Raw genomic sequence first — 24,122 nt, 5'->3', positions numbered from 1 at the left:
TGATATCACTATAGACATTGTCTTATGACTTCCAAAAACCAAGAATAAAATGAATTCAGTATAGGTGATTATAGACAGGCTAACTAAGTCACTCACTTCTTGGCCTGTAAGACAACTTACTCTTGTGACCAGTTGGCCCAACTTTTTATCAGAGAAATAGTTAGACTTCATGGAGTACCTGATTCAATTATTTTAGATATAGACTTCAAGTTTACGTCACAATTTTAACGGAGTTTTCAAAAGGCAATAAGAACATAGTTAAAAATGAGCACAACATTTTACCTTCAGTCAGACGAACAGTTAGAGCGAACTATTCAGACCCTAGAAGTACATGTTATAGGCATGTACCTTAGAGTATAGTGACTCGTGGAATGACATCTTACCTTCAATAGAGTTTGCCTACAATAATAGTTTTTAAGCAAGCATTGACATGACTCCATTTGAGGCACTGTATGGTCGATGGTGCTAAATACCCTTATGTTGGGATGAGGTCAGAGAAAGAAGATTGTTAGGGCCTGATTTGGTGCAACAAATAACAGCCAAAGTGAGATTTATTCAAGAGCATCTTTTAGCAGCGTAAAGTGGACAAAAAAGTTATGCAGACTAAAGATGTCGTGAGTTAGAATTTAAGCAAGGTGATCATGTATTTTTGAAGATATCTCCCTTTATGAGAATAATTCACTTTGATCAGAAGGAAAAATTGAGTCTAAGATATATTGGACCCTTTGAGATACTTGCAATGGATAGTTAGACAACATACTGATTGGCTTTGACACCATCTTTGTCTAGAATTTATGTGTTTCATATCTCTATATTGCAGAAATATGTGCCTAATCCCTCCCACATACTAAATGCAGTTGAGTCAGTTTTGAAAATACAAGATGATTTGAACATGAGTGAGAAGCCTATAGAAATCTTGAACACAAAAATACTTTAGCTGAGAAACAAAAAGATATCTCTGATATTAGTCAAATGGGGTCATCACAACAAAAATGAGGTCATATGAGAGCGCGAATCAAACATGTGTGTATAATTTTTACAATTATTTCCAGGTAAGATTCATGATGAATCTTCTTTTAAGAGAGGTATAATTGTAACACCACCCCCTCTGACGAAATTATTGAAGGAGATAGAGTTAAAAAAAAAACAGTGAAGATAGTTCCCCATTTAGGGGAACCTCCTCCAGGGGGATGAGGATAAACCTCACCCCCCACAATCCACGAAAGCGGTTGAGGTTTATCCTCATCCCCCTCACCTTGTGTCGGGGCTTTATAGTCCTCACACAACCCCCCTCTACCATGCAACAATGAGCGATAGAGAGAGAAAGAGAGGCATGAGAAGAAAAAGAAAGAAAGAGGGGTAACGAGGAGCAGAGAGAGGAGGAAGCATATCAGAGCTCACCGCCAACAGGTAAGCGTCCTGCCCCATTTCTTTTTTTTTCTAGTTGAATAGATGACATATAGCCATGGCTGTCGATGAGTTGCAGTGAAGAAAAAAAAATGGGGAAACTGTGTGTGTGTGTGTGAGAGAGAGAGAGAGAGAGAGAAAAAGAGAGAGAGAGAGAGAGAGAGAGAGAGAGAGAACGGTCAGCCCCTTTGTCACAATGAGGAAGGAAGGAGAGGGATGGTAGGGGCCGACCCCTCTATGTTTGAGATGACAGAAGTGGCAGATCCCCTTTCGCGTGTCTTCTTTAAAAAAAAATAGACTGGATCAACCTCGATGCGACCCAGACCAGACCAGGTCGACCTGGGTCGCGCCGAGACCGAACCATGTATGTTAAAATAATAATAATAATAATAATAATAATAATAATAATAATAATAATAATAATAATAATAATAATAATAATCGGGTTGAACCAGTTTAGTTTGAGTCAGTTCAGGGCAAACCGGTCTGGACTGAACTGGTTTGGACTGACTCAGTCAGACCGAACCGGTCCAGGTGTGAACCAGACTGAGTTGGGTCTGACTGGATCTCAGATCTAAACTAGTCTAATATGGATCAGATCAAACCTAGATCCAATTCGATCTAGTCAATCTGGACTGATCCAAATAGAACTAGAACTAGAACTAGAGAGATGTGGGTCTAGATCCTGTCTGACTGTTCTAGATCTAGCATAGAACTGGATTTGGTTTGGATTAATAATGGATCCAGATCAGAACTGAATCTTGATCTAATTGAGTGGATTAGTTCTGAATCTATATCAGAACTGGGTCTAAATCTAGTTTGATAGTTCTAGATCCAAATCAGAGTTGAATCTAGATCCAACTCATAATTAGATGGACCAGTTCTAGATCTAGATCAGAAATGGATTTGGATCGAATTGATGATTTATTTTTTAATTTTGAGAATAATTATTGAAATAATCAAAGTAACCTTGTGTGTACCCAAGATCCGTTTTTGGTAAAATGGGCATAACTTTGCATTTTGAACTCAGAATTGAGTGAGGTTTGGTGCATTGAACTCATATCATAGAGAAAAATCTTTATGTTATCTAATTTTAGTCAAATCAGGAGCACAAAAATCAAGGTCTTATGAGTCATTTTAGGAGTATTTTAGTAATTTTGTTAAAATATAAGAGATTATGTGTATTAATATGAATATTCTTGTGTAATGACTAGATTCTACTGTTAGAGCATCTTGAGACTCATTTGCGACTAGAGCACATTGTTTATATTCAAGGTAAGGGATATTATAAGTAATTTTAGTTATGAATAAACCTTTTGTATTGCATGTTATTGTAATATTGTAAACTTGCATGATTATAAAGTTAGCGCTTGAGTGTGAACATGATATGCATAAAATTATGAGATAATTACATACATATGTTAGTCGTGATATGTCATGCATATTAGAAAGAGATTATTTTGTTATAGTATATCTGTATGATAAATTGCTAATAACATATATTATGATAAGATTGTGTTTAGACTTGAATCCCTTTATTCTATTCATATTATGTGAATAGATATTTTGAGATTAGCATGCATAACTCCTTAAATCCCGAAAGTAGCGACCTCTAAAAAAGGCTACCTGGTTTGTGTTCAAAGTGCAGCTACCAGCCGGTGGTGATTTGACAATGTAGGGACTCTACATCATTGTGTGCTTAGTATAAGATAAATATGAATCATAATATCAATTCGAGATTAAAGAGTGAGATTCATCGTGATCATTTCACGATATCACTCATGATAGAACGAATAAAATACAAGTTTGAGAATGTGGTTAAATGTGTTAAACTTAATTTATGACTTAAGGTTATACTCACACAATGGTTGGAACTCTAAACGACCATGGATAGTTGGAAACCATCATGGTTAGGATATAGCATAAACCATGTCGAGATTGAGATTGAGTATGACCTCCCGCTTATCTATCGGTGGGTTTCCTTTTTTGTTTCACTGTAGTGCCTGGTGGTCTGGGGATCACTGAGAGTTTATGGTTCATTGTATGGCTAATATGTAAAATTTGAGGTGTTCTACGCAGGTTGCTATGCCCATAGACGACTATAACTAGTATAGTTGACCTAGGGCTTGTTTGGTGTGACAAAGTGTTTAAGAGAGTTAATGAGAGGATAATTAAAATATACAAACTAGTGTGTTGTGTCAAAAACTAAACTCAGATTATGAGCTTAGATTTCACTAAAGTTATAACTTAAAATGTTTATTTACTTATAATTATTTTTTACTAGGTTGTAGACTCACCCCCTGTATAATTACAATTGTAGGTTCCAAGAACACTAGCACAGGCAGAACATGATCAACAACTTTTTTTTCATCAGAGCACTTAATAACTTTTAATTTTTTTGTCATTGAACATTGTTGTATTTGTTATTTCTTTTGTTATGAATGATAAACCTTGTGAAAAAAAGTGAGTAATTGAAAAAAGAATGAAAAAAAAACCCATGTTTTCTCTGTATATTTTTTCTCTGGAAAGTAATATCAACCGAACTCGGACTCCCGAGGCCTCAGATCGAGGTGTTACACAAGGTTTCAAAAATCAACAACCTATAATTTTCATAATTTTTTTTAATCCAAAATGCATGATCCAAGTATCAAGTAAATCAATTGTGCCGAATACATTTATGGAGTTGAAATTTTGAAAAAAACACCGAAAATCCGATAGTATGTTTTATTTAGCATTGTGCCCATTTTGTAGTTTTCATTTTCTTATATATATATATATATTGTCGACAATTTATTGACAGAGGAACCAAATTTTTTATATATATTTATTCATATTTATATTTAAACTTAGTAAGGATATATAATTCAAAATAAGCTTCTCAATGTTCCTTTTTTTGTGCCATCTCCAAAATAATCATACTATCACTACAGCGTGGAGAGCGGATCGGATCCAAAGAACCCTGGACAGTACTTATATGCTGTCCATCATCAAGATGAATGGCACCCAAACTTTGTAAAGAAGGATGGTCCCACCTAGATGGGTCCCACAAAAATTTTGGATGCCGTTCGCTTTGTAGATGACTGACATCAGTGGTCGAAAAAATGGACAGCTGAGGTTCGTTCAAAACAAGAAACTTTTGATTGTCTTTAAGTGCCGTTTCATTTTTATGATGGAAAGAACAAACACTTGGACGCAAAAAGAATGAGTCGAGAATCATCTGAGAAGGAGAGAAGGGGATACCAGGAACAGTCGAAGTCAGATGGTGGGTTGAGAAGTGGTTAGATGAGCCTAGACCCTTCTCACTCTGAGAATGCGAGACACGTATAGAGAGAGCCCAAAGAGCTTACAACCTGATGAGCTTTCAAGAAGAACCCAGAGACATCCAAGGGACTTTCTGTTGAGGTAAACCTTTCTTACGTTTGGCATAGCAAAGGCTTGCCAAATGTTTCTCCTTAGCAATCTCCCCAAACGAGGGGCTAATCAAACCCTGCTTCACTCCCACAGTCTTCTCTTTGTCACCACTCGTGTTTTGAGATTTTTTTTCCCAACACTCAGATTTCTATGATTCTTTTTCCAACGCTCAAAACAATTCGTATAATGAGATTCAAACTAGATTGAAGGTACAATTGATTGTACCAAATATAAACTTATATATATATATATATATAGAGAGAGAGAGAGAGAGTTAATCTGACATTAAATTAATTGTATTTAATATTATATAAATTTAACTTAATTAAAATAACCGAAATACTCTTAAAAAATAGTATTTTTGAAAAATGAATGGTAACTTTTTTGGCATTATAGGTCTTTTGAACTAGGTGGAAAATATAAAGTCAAACAAATAACTTTATAAATCTATCAAAGTTATTTTTTTACTTCAAAAAATAACTATATATTTTCAAAAATGTCATTTTAAGGATATTTTAATCATTTTAATAAGGTTGAATCTATCTAATATTAAATAAAATTAGTTTATATATATATATATATATAAAAGGAGGATGATCCTACCTTTTTTCATGAGAACTTTTTGAAAATCATAAAGTATTTTTTTTCTTGATCTATACCGTTAGATGTATTTGTGATTTTTTACTCAATAGGGCGCATCAACGAGTCTGGTTTACCTGGACTCGACCTGAACCAAACCCTATAGGTCCGAGTATGGTGATAAATAAGAAGACCCAATTAAGACACGGGTTAGGACCTAAAGGTCCGATTAATACATGGACCCAGGTATAGTTTATGAAATGTTATGCCAGACCCGACCCAAGTTCCAATTAATACCCATAATTTTGAATGTAAAAATGATAAAAAATATGATTTACCGGGTATGGTTTTTCTTATAGTGGACCCGATTAAATACCATACCCAAAAATCTTGTCGATGTCTGGTTCCACCTGAGTCTAAACCAGAAATGACCCCTTGGCACCCCTAGTCCTTACGGGACTTAATGAGAAAAGGGGTAGGACCATCCCCACTCTCTCTCTCTCTCTATACATATATATATATATATATATAGAGAGAGAGAGAGAGATTATATATATATATATATATATATATATATATATATATATAGAGAGAGAGAGAGAGAGAGAGAGAGAGAGAGAGAGAGATTTATATGAACGCTCAACGCACGTTTGTATTAAGCACAAAACTCATTAAGCATCAACCATTTTTTGATATATATATATATATATATATATATATATATATATATATATATATATATATATATATATAGAGAGAGAGAGAGAGAGAGAGAGAGAGAGAGAGAGAGAGAGAGAGAGAGAGAGAGAGAGAGAGAGTAATGAGTCTATGCTAAATGAGTTTTTCAGGTTTTTTTCCTGTTATTTATAAATTCTGATGTTTTCTATGCACTTTGATTTTATAGGGATCAGCTCTTGAAGTGTTGGATTCCGATACATGGGTGAATTTTTATAACATTAAAAAAAAACAGCGGTATAAAATCTTTGTAAACTTTTTAGGCTCCAAATATTATTTTTTTCATCTAAAACACATGATCCAGGTGTGAATTCCTCGTAAATCGACCATGCCCAACACATTTATGAGGTCAAAACTGCAAAAAACCAGAAAAACCAATTTATCACGTACCCATTACTCTCTATATTTATATATATATATAGAGAGAGAGCACATTGTTTTTTTTTTTGTAAATGACTTTGTATTTTGTAGTGCACATAAATTTCCAACACCCACAGCTTTTTCATCCTTCGGGCGATTGGCCTGTGGCTGGACTACAAATCGGTGCGGTTCGCATTTTCTCTATCCTAAAAATATATATATAACAGCATAGAGCAGCTCATATGTTGATAAATATTGTTGGTGCTCTCTTCCTTTGCATCCAACGTTTATAAATAGACCCCACTTGCTTGCTTCCCCTGCACTGTTTGCTTCGTAAATATATCTTCCAGTCATCATGTATGAGTATGATGAAATGCTTGATCTTCTATTTGAGGGCGTCGACGGCAACGGGAACGGTGGCAACTTGCCGTCTATTGACATTCATGAATATGACAAGGCGTCTTTGTTGCCGAATCCGATTAATCAAGAGTGTTTTCGTGAATCATTTCATCTGTCCTTGCCTTCTGAGGCCTGCGCACCAGCCACCTTGAGTGGGATGACTTTGGATTGGTTATCCCTACAAGACTCGGGTCAAGTGAACTCGACACGTTCCCAACTCTACTCGGTGAGTGATATAGGTTGTGTTAATAGGGAGGTTCCTACTAGAGATGGAAGGGATGATGTGAGATCACTCATGGGATGGGTTTTTAGGATATGAGTGTGTGAAGAATGAGAGAATAGAGAGAAGAAGAGGGAGATTGAGAAGAAGGCTTGCTTCAAGAAGGATCTCCATTTTCTGGATCGATCTTTCCTGTAAGCTGACCCTTTGGATTCTCAAGAGTGTTGAGTATCTTATGAGTCATGAGCTCACCAGTTTGTGGTCTTCTAGATTCCATTTGTGAGACCCTATGACCACACATTGAATCCTATACCAGATCCAACATGGAAAGGGTTCAGTAAAGCTAAGCAAGAGAACCTACAAATGAAGTTTGTCTTTCTTTTGTTTGTTTTTCATTGACAGAAGGTCTCGAAGAGGCATGGGAAAAAGGTTAGAGATGCAGAAAAGCACAGCAGAACAGAAAGAGTGAGTTTTAGTTGGTTTTTGTTTTTGTTTTTTTTTGTTTTTGTTGTCGAAGCTTCCAATTATACCTTTTTGTAGGTAGTCTAAAGCATATTCCTTTAGACTTGATTTCACATCCCCAGGCGTGCAATCACATTGCACAAGTAAGATATGCCACTGCACCTGATCACCCTTCATCTACCGTCGGGCTGACAACTGATGAAGGGTGATCAGGTAAAGCGACACATTGCATCTGTGCGATTTGATTGCACCTGATTCCAATTCTCACCCCTGATATCTCTTTTGCTGCCATCTGTATCTTTTCTTTGGAGTTGTATCCTATTGCCTAAAACGTGCTTGTGAGGCCTTTTCTTTGTGTGTGTGGGGGCGCGTTATGTATGTGAACTCTAAGTTACAGGTTGGTTGGGTTTCCTTCTCAACAGGAAAGACGAGACAAAATCAACCAGAAAATCAGATCATTGCAAGTACTTGTCCCCAATTCCAAAAATAAGGTCAGATCCCTTCTACTTTTCTACCTTGAGCCAACATTATATTATGTTTTTGAAAGTAAGGCAATATATTAATGTGTACTAGCTACAACTTTATACTTGAGTTACCATTTATTTTTTCAGGTTGACATGGCCTCTATACTTGAGGAAGTCATTGAATACGTCAAATCACTTCAACTTCAGTATGCTGTTAATTATTAAATTTTTCTTGTTCCTTTATTTGCTTTTGACTCAAATTTTGGATGATGTCACCATTGATACATTTCAAGTGCTATCTCCGTATTATTCAACCTTTTTCTTTTGTCTTTCATAGTAAAAAATACCTCAATGGATTCGGTTGCCTTCCGGGATGATCCTTCCAGGATTTGTATTATTCAACCTTATTTGCTCCTTTTGTGTTCTTGTAATTAGGGATACACCACGAGCTAAGTTAGCTAGGGATCGACCCGTTTAAGCTCGGTTGGAGCTGGTTCAAAAATAAATGAACTGAGCTTGAACAAAAGTATAAGCTTGGTACATGAGAATGAGCCGAGCTTGAACAGGTAGTCCAGCTCGGTTAGGCTCGATAAACCTGTTTGTTCATTTTCCTGACCTTTTAAATGCTATGGATGCCGACTACTTGAGTTCCTATTCTGTGTAATGCTTTCTTTTTACTGAGAATCAATGAATCATTTTCCTTTCAAAGTTCAATATAAATGGGTTTCACATTGGAAAGTTCACGTTATTGGGAGGACAGTTAAATTTTCAGTTCATTTTGTTTGGGGCCATATGGTCCATTCAATATTGGGACCTGTGTAATATTGAATGGACCATATGGCCCCAAACACAATGAACTGAAAATTTGGATCACTTTACTAAGTACTATTTGCGAGTTCAAAATGCTTATTTATGCTTTATTGATCAAAAAAAGGGTATTCTTCCTTGAATTGAACCAAATTATAAAGGTATCTTTTTCATATTATACTCTTATTTGATTCTTCTTTTTTTTTTTAATTTTTTACGTTGGCATTCATTGATCAGGCAATGTCGACGGGAAGTAGTCACTGTGCAATTCCACTGGCTACTTCCACAACTGGACTTCAATATCTGCACTATCCTCAGTTTGGAACAATGGGACTAAGAATCAGTGAAAGAATGTGTTTTGGTAATGGCAATCCAGGCGGGGCAAGCTCCTCAAATGTTCCTTTGATTCCTTACCCTTCACTGGGCCATTCCCCTCATTCAACACTGCCAATGTTGCCATGCATGTTAATTCCTTCAGTGGCAGCCAACTATGATCAGCAGTTGCGCGTATCAGCTCAGGTTCATCTCTCTCTACAATAAGACTCTGTTATAAGCTCAGGTTCATTGCTATTGTTTGGGAGAGGGCCTGGATTTGAGTCAAGCTTTCCATATTTTTTCAGTTAGGCTCATCTTTCTTACGCTACAAAGTGAACTAAGCAACACTCGGTCCTTGGGTTAAAATTATGTCCAAGTCTTAATTTGGGCAATAACATGTGCCACAACCTTTCCCAGATCACATGATCTGCCAAATACGAGAGGGTGTTGTGTGTGCACCCCCGGAACATGCACTGTAGCTAGAGTGCATGTTCTCGGGTCCCGACTGAGCACCGCGTGGCGTTCAGTCGGATGTATGAGGGTGTTGTACACTGCCGTACATCAGCATGCAGGATGTACGACACCCCGTACACCCGACTGAGCGCCACGCGGTGCTCAATCGTGTGGCGCTCAGTCGGAGCTCCGGAACATGCACTGTAGCTACAGTGCTCGGGGGTGCACATATAACCTGCCTGGGCTATATATATATATATAGTATTTGGTATAATCGTTAATGTACCTGCTGTCTAGTTTGAATATGCTAGATTTAGTAAGAATTGACTCTTGGATCATGTTTTTTTGACAAAAAAATATTTTTATAAGTCATGAAAAATTGATGCCCTCATAGATGTTTTTTTACCACCCAAAAAACCTACACACAGGCCAGATTCTGACGAGCCAAAAGATGGTTCTCACTAAATAAAACCTGTAGATTACATTATGGCATTAGATGTGATTAAAAAAACAAACAAACAAATAGGGGTGACAATCGGGTCGGGTTGGCGGGTCAGCATACCTCAACCCGAACCCGACCCGTTTATTAAACGGGTCGGCTGTGGCAAACACGAACCCGACCCGTTTAATAAACGGGTAACCCGATACGACCCGCCAACCCATTTAATAAATGGGTTGGGTCGGGTAAACGAGTTTTCAGGTTCGCGGGTCAGGTTGGCAGGTTGACGGATCAGGTTGGCAGGTAGGCAGGTTGGCGGGCCGGTCGGGTTGGCAGGTTGACCCACCCGCCCAACCCGTTTATTAAACGGGTCAGCCGGGTTGGTGGGTTGGCATACCCCCAACCCGAACCCGACCTGTTTAATAAACGGGTTACGTGGGTCGACCCGTTTATTAAACGGGTTGGCTTAAGCCCAACCCGAACCCGCCTAAGAGGTGGGTTGGCGGGTCGTGTCAAAATTGCCACCCCTACAAACAAACAAGGGGGTTCCACTCTATTTACTAGGTCGTATAGCAAATCTTAACCCTATATACATAACACATTAACTATATTATTTTATCTTTTAGCAGCAGGAGACTGAGTCAGCTGGCAAAATGAAAAGTAGTAATTTGGGTACTGCTATGCCCAGTGGCGTAGCTAGGATTCATGTGAGGGGGGGGGGGGGGGGGGGAGGGGCAAACAGGGGTATAGCAAAAAAAAAAAAAATTGGTGTGGTAGTCGGGGGTTGGGGGGCAGCGCCCCAGAAAAAAAAATTGAGATAAAATAAAAAATGGCTACAATTAGTCCTCCCCCAGCTCCGCCTCTGGCTATGCCCTCTAACCTTCCACGATATCCTTCTTGTTTTCACTCTTATTATAAATTTTGCAGCTGCTAACCACACAGTTTTTTTCAGGTTCAAGGATGTTTATGCGAACCATCGAACCATCTTTGAGCACGAAATGTGGATCTGATTTTGGCTGTACCAACTTTCTTGCCAAATAGTATTGAGAGAATGTAGTATGGGGCTCATTTCAAGAATTATCACCATGATGCAAGATCACGAAGTAAGTGCACGATGAAATGTTGAGTTCAGTGCTGTTAAAGGCGCGACTTGAGGCCCAAAGGCATGAAGAACAAAGAAAGTTGTGTGAAAAACCGAAATACATAAAGTTAGGACATAATTAGTTTTTGTTATTTTTTATAAATTTTTTAATCAGTTTTTTTAATCCAGTTAGGCTGCGTAGATTTTTTATGGTTGTTTTATCAATAAAGGTTGTTGTTTCATCAATAAAGTAATTTTTTATTTATTTGTATTTTTAGATATTTTTATAATTTTTTTTTAAGTTTCCATTTTTTTTTTGAGATTTACAGTTTAAGCATCAAAGTTTACCCATAGCCTCAGTTTTTAGTGGAGCGCCTTGGTATGCCTCAAAGCTTTTCACAGTATTTTAATTAACTTACAATGAATTTGTAAAACTTTTGGAGGAAATAGAAGGAAATAATAATGATATTAGGATATTTATGTCACAAACACTTAGAGCTATGTCATTGGACATGACCGAAAGAACATAAGAGCTTTTAGTACACACCTCCACCAAGTGAGTGTCCCCATACACACCCCCACCAAGTGAGATGTAAGGCCAGATGGGCAACAACTTTCAAAGGTGGTGATGGAATATAACATCATGTACAATAATCGCTCTCAATGAACAAATGACAAGAATTGATGTTAAAATTGGACATTATTCAAGTTCAGTATACCAAGGCCGGACCACTGTAGATCAGGTGCAATCACATTGCATACTTTAGTGTGCCGTTGCACCTGATCTGCCCATCATTTTTTGTTGGGTCCCACAACTAATAGTAGTACCCATTACCCAACCTGATCCACCCTCGTGTACGAGAGAGAGAGAGAGAGAGAGAGAGAGAGAGAGAGAGAGAGAGAGAGAGCACGTGGTTTTCTGTACCAAGCAAGCTAATCAATTGTCATTCAAGATAACTAAACTGTGAGGAGCAAATTTTGTAGGGCTCCAAGTGGAGAGGGTGGTGTATGTTCGCCCCCGATGATTCACTGAATCCCACGTCTGTGTTCGGGGCTTTGAATGAGAACCACATATACAAGCACATGGGGCTCGTATTCCCGTGTATGTTGACATAACTTTGCATCAGACTCTGGTGTTGTTGCAAAGACTTAAATACCCTTTTTTGCTATTCTTCTCATAAAGTGATGGTTTGAGAAAATAACAAAAATGCCCTTCATTCAAAAAAGAAAAAACAAACAGTTCAAAAAAAGGACAAACATGTCCTCCATCCAGAAAGTCGAGGATGATGTTGACTCTTCAAAGTCTTCATCTTCTTTCTCCGTTCAAAAAAAGGACAAACATGTCCTCCATCCAGAAAGTCGAGGATGATGTTGACTCTTCAAAGTCTTCTTCTTTTTTTTCCGTAAAACACTATAAAACCCTCTCTCTCTCTAGAGAAGAAATCAATGGAGGCAAAGAGTTCTCCCTGGAGAAGGTCATGAACATCAACTCTCTCACTCTCTCTCCCTTCTCTCTCTACTTTTGTGCACATCCAACAGACGATCCTACATTGCTCCATCGTCATCTTCTTCTTCTTCCTTCTCAGTAAAACACTGTAAAACCCTCTCTCTCTAGAGAAGAAATCAAGGGAGGCAAAGAGTTCTCCCTAGAAAAGGTCATGAACATCAACCCTCTCACACTCTCTCCCTTCTCTCTCTACTTCTGTGCACATCCAACAGACGATCCTACATTGATCCATCGCCATCTTCTTCTTTTTCCTTCTCCGTAAAACACTGTAAAACCCCCTCTCTCTAGAGAAGAAATCAAGGGAGGTAAAGAGTTCCCCCTGGAGAAGGCCATGAACATCAACCCTCTCACTCTCTCTCCCTTCTCTCTCTACTTTTGTGCCTGATTTAGAGTTTTTGCCCTTACAGGAGGGGGGTCCGGGGGCTCCCCCCGGCGCGGATTCCTATAGCAATTTTTTTGGGCCTTCCAACAACGATTTGTAGTATTATCGGGCTTTCCTACAACAATTTGTAGCATTTTCGGGTCTCCAACGAAACACTATAGTGATTTGTGGAAGACACTACAAATCGCTATAGCGATTTGCGGAAGAATCTACAAATCGCTATAGCGATTTGCGGAAGACACTACAAATCGCAAATCGCTATAGCGTTTGCGCCGGGGGGAGCCCCCGGCCCCCCCTTCTGTAAGGGAAAAAACTCTAAATCAGGCACAAAAGTAGAGAGAGAAGGGATAGAGAGTGAGAGGGTTGATGTTCATGGCCTTCTCCTATAAAGGCAAAAACTCTAAATCAGGCTCCACAACGAATCAAGTTGAACGATGCTACCCACGCTGAGCGGAGCCCCCAAACCCTCCTCCTATAAGAACAAAAACTCTAAATCAAGCTCCACAATGAATCAAGTTGAACGATGCTATCCACGCTGGGAGGAGCCTCCAAACCCTCCTCCTATAAGGGCAAAAACTCTGAATCAGACTCCACAACTCATCAAGTTGAATGATGCTACCCACGCTAGGAGGAGCCCTCAGACCCCCCTTTCTGTAAGGGTAAAAACTCTGAATCAGACTCTACAACTCTTCAAGTTGAATGATGCTACCCACGTTGGGAGGAGCCCTCAGACCCCTCTCCTGTAAGGGCAAAAAATCTGAATCAGGCTCCACAACAAATCAAGTTGAATGATGCTACCCACGCTGGGAGGAGCCCCCAAACCCTCCTTCTATAAGGGTAAAAACTCTGAATCAGGATCTACAACTCATTTAGTTGAATGATGCTACCCACGCTGGGAGGAGCCCCCAAACCCTCCTCTTGTAAGGGTAAAAACTCTGAATCAGGCTCCACAACAGTCAATGTGCAGGTCAGCCGGTGCTTGATGGAGCAATGCAAGATCTTATGTTGGATGTGCATAGAAGCAGAAAGATAAGGGAGAGAGAGAGAGTGAGAGGGTTGATGTTCATGGCCTCTTCCAGGGGCAATTTCTTTCTCAGATAATCCTGTAGTGCAGAGACTGGGTCTTAAATAATCATCTTCGGGGCACTTAAGTCTTTACAACCACTCCTTTTCAAGAATCGTCATTTTTTTTGCACCAATGGAGGAGAGGGTACTTAAGTCTTTGCAATCGCATCAAACTCCAATGCTAATTAATGCTGATAAACATGGGGATACGAGACGCACATGCTTACATATGTGGTGCTCCTTGGGACCCCCTAACATGAGATGTAGCTAACTGCCCTATTCGGGGGGGGGGGACATATAACCTGCTTTGCTCCAAGTGGGAAGCAGATCAGGTCATGCTGAAAATGAGTGTTTTTTCTCATGCTGACATCGTGGCCATCTGATTTGCATTTTAAAAAGCTCAAAAGTCAACAAAACCACATGGCATTCATCCAAAATGCAAACAGTCAACCAAGATGCATACCCTGTCATCCTCTCCCCCCCCCCCCCCTCTCACTCAACTTCTTCATCTTGCCCTCTCACTCTATTGCCAGAAGGAATTGCTGAACTAGTAGAACCTGTGTTATAGAAGAGTTTTAGTACCTTGAGGATTTCTGCAAAATTGGGCTGATTTGGTGTAGTTTTTAAGTTACATTTTGGTATTCTTGCACGATCTAAGAGGTACGATACCCAAATCCCAAGAACTTCAGGAAGTATGCAACATGTAGATGAATTTTTTAATATGTATTTTAGAAACCATGTTTAGGAAAAGAGGTTTCTGTTGCATATCGCATGCATAATCCATGACCTATGATTCTATTCTATCTTGTTGTGTATTTCTGAGCATGGTTCCTTTGAATCTAAGCTATTGATTTTTGAAGAAAAGCATGTTTTAAGGCATGTAAATCAGAGATTTTTATGTACAACATGATCCATGTTCAAGAAAGTTTTGTTTTATCATGTTTTCTGTATTTATATGTTGTAAACTGTGTAGTTTTTTGTTCTTTGAGTAAAAAGCTATGATGGGAATGATGAGTTGAGTTTTGAAAACAAAATCTATGTTTTTGAGAGTTGTGGTTTGCAAAATATGTTCTACCTTTTTAAGTTAAAGTTTATATTTATGGCTATGGTTGCTGAGAACAATTCCATGCCTTGGATTTGTATGAATTATGAGCTTTCGGTTTGTTCTATCTCACCCCTAGAAGACTCTGGTGAAATTTAATGAGATAAAAAGACTATTGGGCGATATTTCGATCGATGTTTTTATTGTTTTAATAGAGTTACCTGGCTCTATGAAGCACATGAGTCGACTCCTGCACTTAAGAGTTGACCCTTGCTGCCTCACAAGTCCTTAGGAAGACACGAGGGTTGACCCCTGCTTTCTGGGGGTTGACTCTCGTGGGGTTAAGTTGACCCATGCTTTTCAAAGAGTCGACTCCTAGTTTTAGAGAGTCGACTCCTGCACTTAAAAGTTGACCCTTGCTGCCTCACAAGTCCTTGGGAAGACACGAGGGTTGACCCCTGCTTTCTGGGGGTCGACTCTCGTGGGGTTAAGTTGACCCATGCTTTTCAAAGAGTCGACTCCTAGTTTTAGAGAGTCGACTCTTGCATTGGGTGAGTTGAGTCTTATTTCATAAGAGTCGACTCTTTTGGTCTAAGAGTCGACTCCTGTAGAGGGAGAGTCGGCTCCTGCTTAAACTTTTTACCCTTGTTAAGGGAAGAGTCGACTCTGGTGACCAGAAAAGTTGACTCTTGTGTAATAAAATGTGTTTTCTTTTGTTTTGGGCTCAAATTAGGGTTGTTAAGCCTGTGATTCAAGTAAATCATCCTGAGAGACCTCTGCTTGTAGTATTTTTGGGTTTGCTGCATTGATTTGTGTTCAGTGGTCTATGAAGGGATTCAGTTTGTGTTGAGATGCACGAGTATGCATGCATGCATGCATGGTGTTTTACATATTAATATGTTCATGTTTTTTCTTTTCAGTAACTATGGATGAAAACTTGTTATATCGCAATGAAAGTGTGACATTACTGAATTGAGTAGGCATGGTTTGACTTGTGTTGGTTCGTATTTGCAAGTATGGCAATATGAAATCATGGTGCTTATATGAGCATAAAATTTTATATGGTGCTTATATGAGCATAAAATTTTATATTTTTGTATCGCAAGGATAGGTAATATGTGACTGAATGCATGACATAAGTATGATGTCAGTTTGAGTGTGGTTTGTGTGGGCATTGGACTATGGTACCCAAAGAGTATTTTATGACACATCAAAAAATAATAATTTAAACAAGCTACACTAAATATTTTATTATACTCGTCAAAGTGTGTGGTTGGAGCAAGCTTGTCAAGTATGGACGAGCAGTAGCACCAACATCGTGGGAAAATTTTTGGACAGTTGAGCCAGCTCCTATCATTTGGATCTAAAGGATTTGTCTCCCACCACGGAACTTAGGGGATATTGGACTCCGATACTCGAGGCGAAGGTGGAGTTGTTGTAGTATGCCTTTTATAGTATACTACGTTGTTCCATGGGAATGGAGTGACGTGCTTCTAACCTCGGTGCAAGTATCATGGTATCTTCCAAGGTCAAAATATACAATCAAATGGATTAATAAACCCCCTGAATGGGTCCTAGGTGCTCAAGTGGGCCTGGAGAGTGGTGCCCCTCTAGTTAAACAAGATTGAAATAATAAATGTATGTGGAACATGGCATGTAATGCAACAACTAAACATAAAAACTTAATAAAATATTTATGCATAAATAGTCATGACATGGGTCCACGGGTAAGTGCCTTGGGCACTGAGGGTCGTCCCCTGTATTGAGAGAGTCGACAACTATTGTTCCAATCTATGGTTCAATTAGACTGAAGATCAACCCTGAGTTGGGAGGTTCAACCCTTTGTTTGTTTCAATTTAAGGTTCAATTGTACTAAGAGTTGACCCTTGAGTTGGGAGGGTTGACTCCTGTTAGCCTCAATCAGTGTTCAGTTGCACTGAGGGTTCTCCTCTGAGTTGGGAGGTTCAACCCTTTGTTTGTTTCAATTTAAAGTTCAATTGCACTAAGAGTTGATCCTTGAGTTGGGAAGGTTGACTCCTGTTAGCCCAGAGTCATACCTGTGTTTTATGGGGCCTGAGGCGGAGGGAAAAAATGGGCCCCCTATTAATAGTAGGAGTTTGGGGGGCAGCGCCTCCAATTTTTTTTTAAAGAATCAAAATAACAATAAAATTTGCATTCACATTAAACAAATATAATATTCCAAATATTTATATTATATTCAATAAAAATGTATAAAATATTTATATAAACTACCTAAACAATACTCGTCTGATTGTTTTAGAGGCAAAAATAGTTATCAAATCAGTTTAATGAAGTTGTTCAACATTAATTAACAAAGATTAACTAATAAAAATATTTATATTATTTTTATATTTAACTAGCAATAACATCAATTAACAGAAATTAACTAACAATAATTAATAGTAATTAATTAACAAAAATTAACTGCTAACAAAAATTAGAAATTAGAAATTACAGTGAAACAAGAAAGTCAAGAGAATAAGACACAACCTGAGTTCAAATAATGATAAGATTTATATTTTTACTAAACAAATATGATATTCTAAATATTTATATTATATCAAATAACAATGTCTAAAATATTTATATAAACTACTTAAACACTACTCATCTAGCTGTTTTAGATGCAAAAATATTTATCAAATCAGTATAATCAAGTTGTTCAACCATTTCTTTCTCAATTGACAACATAGCCAATCCATTCAATCTGTCCTGAGACATAATTGATCCAATATAATTCTTGATTAACTTCAATTTTGAGAAACTTATTTTCGATGATGCAATGGTAACTAGTATTGTTAGCAAAATCTTATAAGCAATATAAGCATTTGAGAATAAACCATTCAGTTTCGCCAAATAACGTAGTACATCAATTGTCGTTCTTTCAGTGGTTAAATAACACATCAGGGTCATCAACTCTGTAGATAAATCATAACCATCAATATTTGAACGTCCATCGTGACTTAAAAAATTATCAAGCTTCTCACAATACTTATTTAAGCTATTTAAGGGATCGGCTTCAGTCTTCAACTTCTCTAAGTTTAACAAAAATCCAAGTCTCTTCATATTGTTTAAATTGTTCAAATCGGAGTTGAAGGAAAGATCGAGCTTGATCAATTATAAACAGAAAATATTCTACTCTAAAAGATTCTTCACTTGATAGTATTACATCGTCACTGCCACTTTCATCAAACTGTTTCTTTCTTCGGGTTATGCATTTTTCTCGAAATTTAGGTTCAAACCTCATGTCACTTGCTAGTTTCTTAGCTTCATCCATGACACTGGAAAATGGGAAACTCCGGGAGCGAATGCGAAACTCCCCACAATGGTCAAAGAGGGAGATTTCATGCACAAATCCTCTGAATATGGAAAAAACAAACTAATATTTGGTTTCAGCACCAACCCATTTGGTTTCTCAAAAGATCAAATGGAGACTCTTTTCAATTCCACCACAGATGGGAACCACCCTTATGGCAACACGGTAGCACCATGATCATACACAACACATTCCAAAGAGTAAAATGGTAAATTTTTATTGACAATTTCCCTTAAATTTATAAGAACTGTAAGACATGAAGAAAAAAGTGCATGGTGGTGGCAAAATTAACCAGAAGAATTGCCTTTTTCAAGAAAAAAAGAATAAAAAAAAAAGATCAGTAGCAAGTAAAAAGCCATGTAAGCACGCAAATGGGCACAGACCAATAGAACCTAATGGTGGAAAATTGACTAAAAGAACACGAGAAATCAAGATGGTGAGGGTAGGGAAAAAATAAATGGAGAAATGAGAGTGGTCAGTGGTGCAAACTCCTCAAAGGACAAAGGAAGTTCTAAAACAAGAGAACATTAGAAAAGAAACACAGTATGTAAGGAAGGTCTAATTTTAGAAACAATACAGGAGCCAGAAACCATCAAGAGAAGAAAGATGAAAATTTGGTCCAATAAAATATCAAGGAGGCGTGATGCTAGAGATTGTAGGTGAAAAAGAAAATGAAGAACAAATTACTTTGAAGCAATGTGGTAAAAAATGTCATAAAAATGACAAGATTTATGATCATATCTTATGATACCGTAACATATAGATCATTGCATTGCATCTATACATATCATACAACACAGTGTGTCATACACTATCGCCAAAAAAAGTAGGTTCTTTTAATATCTGGACATTTTAGCTCGGATCCATTATAGGGACTAGTAAATTGGAAAAAGAATTGATTCCTAAAATAATTGATTGTTCCTTTTCTAAACAAATGGGGGGAGCTCGGGCCTTAAAAATGGGCCCCTAAATTTTTTTTGGGCCCAGGGGCCCTGAGGCCCAAGCCTCATTAGCCTCTTTACAGGTCTGGCTCTGTGTTAGCCTCAATCAGTGTTCAGTTGCACTGAGGGTTTTCCCCTGAGTTGGGAGGTTCAACCCTTTGTTTGTTTCAATTTAAAGTTCAATTGCACTAAGAGTTGATCCTTGAGTTGGGAAGGTTGACTCCTGTTAGCCTCAATTAGTGTTCAGTTTCACTGAGGGTTCTCCCTTGAGTTGGGAGGGTCGACTCTTCTGTGAGTCCATTGTGGAGCAGTTGAGTAGAGGGTCGACCCCTCTTTGTTCAGTTATGGTTTAAATAAGCTAAGAGTTGACTCTTCTATGTTTCATCATGGTTCTGTTGGACTGAGAGTTGACCCCTCAATCAGGAGGGTCAACTCCTCAATTATTCTATATTATGTTTTGTTTTGAGGGCCGCCTCATGGGTGTTGCAAGGTCAACCCCTCCTTGCTCTTTTAGAGTAAATTAGCTTAAGCAGAGGGTTGACTTCTCTTGAGTTCTTTCTTTGTGTTTGTACTCAATGGTCTATGAGTCGACTCCAATGTGGGGCGAATAGACTCCTTTGAATTCTTCTCATGAGTGTGAGTTACCTAAAGGTCGACACCTATAGATTAGTGCTGACTCTTCGTATTTGAAAACATTGAGAATTTAGAAAATGAACTCTTCTTTTGGATCATACTTACCAGTGATTGTGTGAGTGGTGGGACCGTACATGCATAGGATGGTGATGAACTAGATCACCCTACACAATATTGTCGCCTTGTCGGAAGACTCATTTATTTAACAGTGACCCAACCGAACATAGTGTATTCAGTCAACAAAATGAGTTAGTTTGTGCATAAGCCACAAAAACCTCATTATGATGCAGCTATCAAGGTGTTGCGATATTTAAAATCTTCTCTAAGCAAGGGGTTCTCCTAGATGGCAAAAGTTTAATACAACTCGTTACTTATTATGACTTAGACTGGGCCAGCTGTCCCATGACACACCGATTCACAATCGACTACATCACCTTTTTGGGCCACAGTCCTATCCCCTGGAGGACTAAGAAGCAACACACTATCTCAAGATCTTTTGCTGAACCAGAATATCATCCCATAAGAGTAGCCTTGTCCGAAGACTCATTTATTTAATAGTGATGAACGAGATAACCCTGCATAATATCGTCGCCTTGTCCGAAGACTCATTTATTTAATAGTGACCCAACCAAACGTAGTCTATTCAGTCAACACTATGAGTCACTTCACGTACACAAAAACCTCATTATGATGCAGCTATCAAGGTGTTGGATATTTAAAATCTTGTCCAAGCAAAGGGGTTCCCCTGGATGCCAAAAGTTCAGTACAACTCATTGCTTATTGTAAATAGGAACTGGTCCCATGAACTTAACGAAGGTGGATGTGACCAGTTCCTATTTCTTTTAAGCAAGTTAAGAGTTATGGATCTACACTCACCAACTTGAGGATGAGTATTGGACATATATGAAATGTATACAGTTTCATAACCAAATGTATATAAAAAAAGATAAGAGATAGAGCTTACCGTGAATGTAAAGATGTCCCTATCTACGTGAATCAAGAAACGTGGGTTGGCATCGTCGTGTATTTTGCTTTGCTTCTATTTTGTCATCCCTATAGTCAAGGGATTACCTGGTTGTACATTTAAATATCACATTTTCATACATAATGGAAGATAAGAAAACTATTCTTCCTACCTGTTTCTTTCTTTCCTCTTTACTTATTTCACAGTTGTAACACAACCTTGACCCCTTCCGGATTATAAAAAAAAAGGGAAAATCTAACATCAAATGTGGAATTTGTTATCAATTTATATGATCCAAACAGCTTTGTAGCTAAAACAGATAAAAACTTGAAAGCATTTATACTAGAAATAAAAATAAAAGGTTAAAAGGTTTAGAAAATTACCTAACCAAAATGTTCATTAATATCTTTGAACAAAATAAATTACATTTAATTTACGAATAATTGCATAGATGGTCCTCACTTTTTTTAGAAATACCATTACTAACCACAAGCTAAAAAAAAAATATCAACATGGCCAATTTACCGCTTAACATTTTTGCCCATCGACTGAAAATTTAGGCATCTGATTTTTTTTTCAGGAGACAACTTTTATGGCACCTGATTTTTTCAGGCAACAACTTACATGACACCTGATCTTCTTAAGCGACACTTCCATAGTGCTTGATTTTTTCATGCAACAACTTAGACACTTGGAGTTTTGGGATACCCTTGATAATCTTAGGTTGCTATTTGTGGACCGTGGGAACCTATGCCATAGATGTCATTAAATGTTTTCATTTCTTCCATCTTCACTTTGCTTTTGCTGGGGGTTTAAGAACTAGAAGCTTAAGGTGTTATTCCATATCCTTGAAGATAATCAAGCAAATAATGAAAAACAAACTTTATAAATATCTAACTAAAAAATTTATAAGAACATTATTGTGACAAAATCATCATATAAATTTATTTTTAGACTTCAACATATAGATATTATTTATGAAAAATCACATAAGAAAATGAAAATATATTAATCGGGAAATGTGGTAGACGAAACTAATTTTTGGCACAATACCAGCAACAAACTATAAAATATTGCAAACATGGCCAGTTTACCTACAAAATATCACAAACATGATCGATTTACCTTTTCTCTTTACAGTTTTGCAGTTTGTCCTAGTGCCTAATTTTTCATGTGACAACTTACATGGCGCTTGATTTGTTTAAACGACAACTTAGAAAGTGGATGCATAATTTTTTAATTGACAAAAGGGCAAAATTGTAAAGAAAAAAATTAATTGAACAGATTTGTCTTATTCTCTAATTTGTAGCCAATCTTGACATTCTGTGCAAAAGTTAGTGTCATCTAAGTCTTTGTCAGATACGGCAAGGTCTAATTCTCAAATATTCGAGTAAACCAACTTAAAAATTGCAAGATTTCAAGAATATTGTTCGGGAAACATGTGCTTGGCTCCTTGACATGTATCATTGCAAGACTTGATGTTATATTCAAGAAGATATTATTATCTATGGAATTCCTTTCGCAGTTGCCCTGCCTTTCTTGTAAAACTGGGGGTCGATTTCTCATCACCCTGAGCTTCTTACTCTCACTGTTTTCTGTTTTAATAAAATTAAGTTCCCTTCTCTCAAAAAATAAAATACACACATCTTGAATCCCTCTTGGTTGCTCCAACCAAATTAAGACAATACTCCTGATATCATATTTGATTAAAGCTCAATGATTGGTGAATTTTATAGAATTTGCACCACAGGAAATTGTAATTGTATCAATAAGAACAAGTGATGGAAACTGCATGATCATTAGTATGCAATCATGATCATGATCATGTGAACAATTTCACCATATGACTACATGTATGCGTGCATGCACACATGTTTGTGCACATGGGGGGGTCATGCATTTGTGTGCATGTGTGGACATGTTTATTTGAACAATTAGGGCATATTTGATGGCACGTCCTGCACATCACGCGAGATGAAAAACACACCAAGAATGTATTTTCTAATAAACTTCTTGTTCGTCGCATCCAAAAAACACTGTAATTTTCGTAACACCCCACTGTTATGTTTAGAACGTAAACATGTGAGTGAGTGGGTGTTAAAAAAAATCGGGGGAAGGGGTCTCTCTCTCTCAACCCTGTGCAGGTCGGGCGAGGCCACCAACGGTCGGTGAGGGTACCGGCGATCGGCCAAGATTCTCTCTTTTTAACCCTTCTTCTTTGTTCCTCTTTCTCCTTCCCTTCTTCTTCGTTTTTCTTCTTCTTCTTTATTTTTCATCTTCGTTCTTCATTCTTCTTATTATTATTAATTTCAATTATTTAGGATTTTCTCATTAATTAGGTTTTTTTAATCAAAATTTTTGAATTAGAGTTTTTTATAGTTAATTTGATTAGTGATTTTCTTGTATTTGATTAGGGATTTGTTTTTTCTTTAGATAGGGTTTGAATTAGGGGGTTTTATTTAATTTTATGGTTTTTCTTATAGTCTAGTATTTTTTGGTTTATTTATAATTTATTTTATTATATTTTAAGATTTTATAATTTGATTAGGGCTTTTTATGTTTTATTTTTCTTGTAGTTTAAGGGTTTTTTGGTTTACTTATGGTTTATTTTTGTTCTAGTTTAGGGTTTTTTTATTTGTTTATGGTTTATTTCACATGTAGTTTAAGTTTTATGGGGTTTTTTTTATAGATTAGTTTTTTTTTGTTTATATATGAATTATTTTCTTATATTTTAGGGTTTTATGCTATATTTATGTTTTTTTGTATTTATATTTTTATTATAGTTAATTTGATTAGTTTTTTTTCTTTAGTTAGGATTTGAATTAGGGCTTTTCAACCAACAACCGGCAACCGTCTCTCTCTCTCCTCTTCTTCTTCTTCTCCTTCTTTTTCTTCGTTCTTCTTATTCTTCCTTTTTTCTTCATTCTTTTTTTTCTTTTTCTTTTTTCTTTTTCTTCTTCTTTTTCATTTTGATTTTTATTATTGAGGTTTTTTTTCATTGATTAGATTTTTTGAATCAAATTTTTTAAATGAGAGCTTTTTATAATTAATTTGATTAGGGTTTTCTTTAATTTGATTAGAGTTTTTCTTTGATTTTTTATGATTAGGGCTTTGAATCA

General features: G+C 37.3%; 1 pseudogene; it reads left to right on the top strand.

Moving 5' to 3' along the window:
• Window positions 1-6,847: 6,847 nt before the first annotated feature.
• LOC149832108 (uncharacterized) overlaps window positions 6,848-24,122 on the top strand; it is a 52,628-nt pseudogene continuing 35,353 nt past the window's right edge.

This window comes from Nuphar pumila, chromosome 7, assembly GCF_984573655.1.
Source record: "Nuphar pumila chromosome 7, dmNupPumi1.hap1.1, whole genome shotgun sequence".
In the NCBI taxonomy this organism is placed as follows: Eukaryota; Viridiplantae; Streptophyta; class Magnoliopsida; order Nymphaeales; family Nymphaeaceae; genus Nuphar; species Nuphar pumila.
The sequence above is the reverse complement of the archived record's forward strand: the minus strand, read 5'-3'. Positions and strand labels throughout refer to the sequence as shown.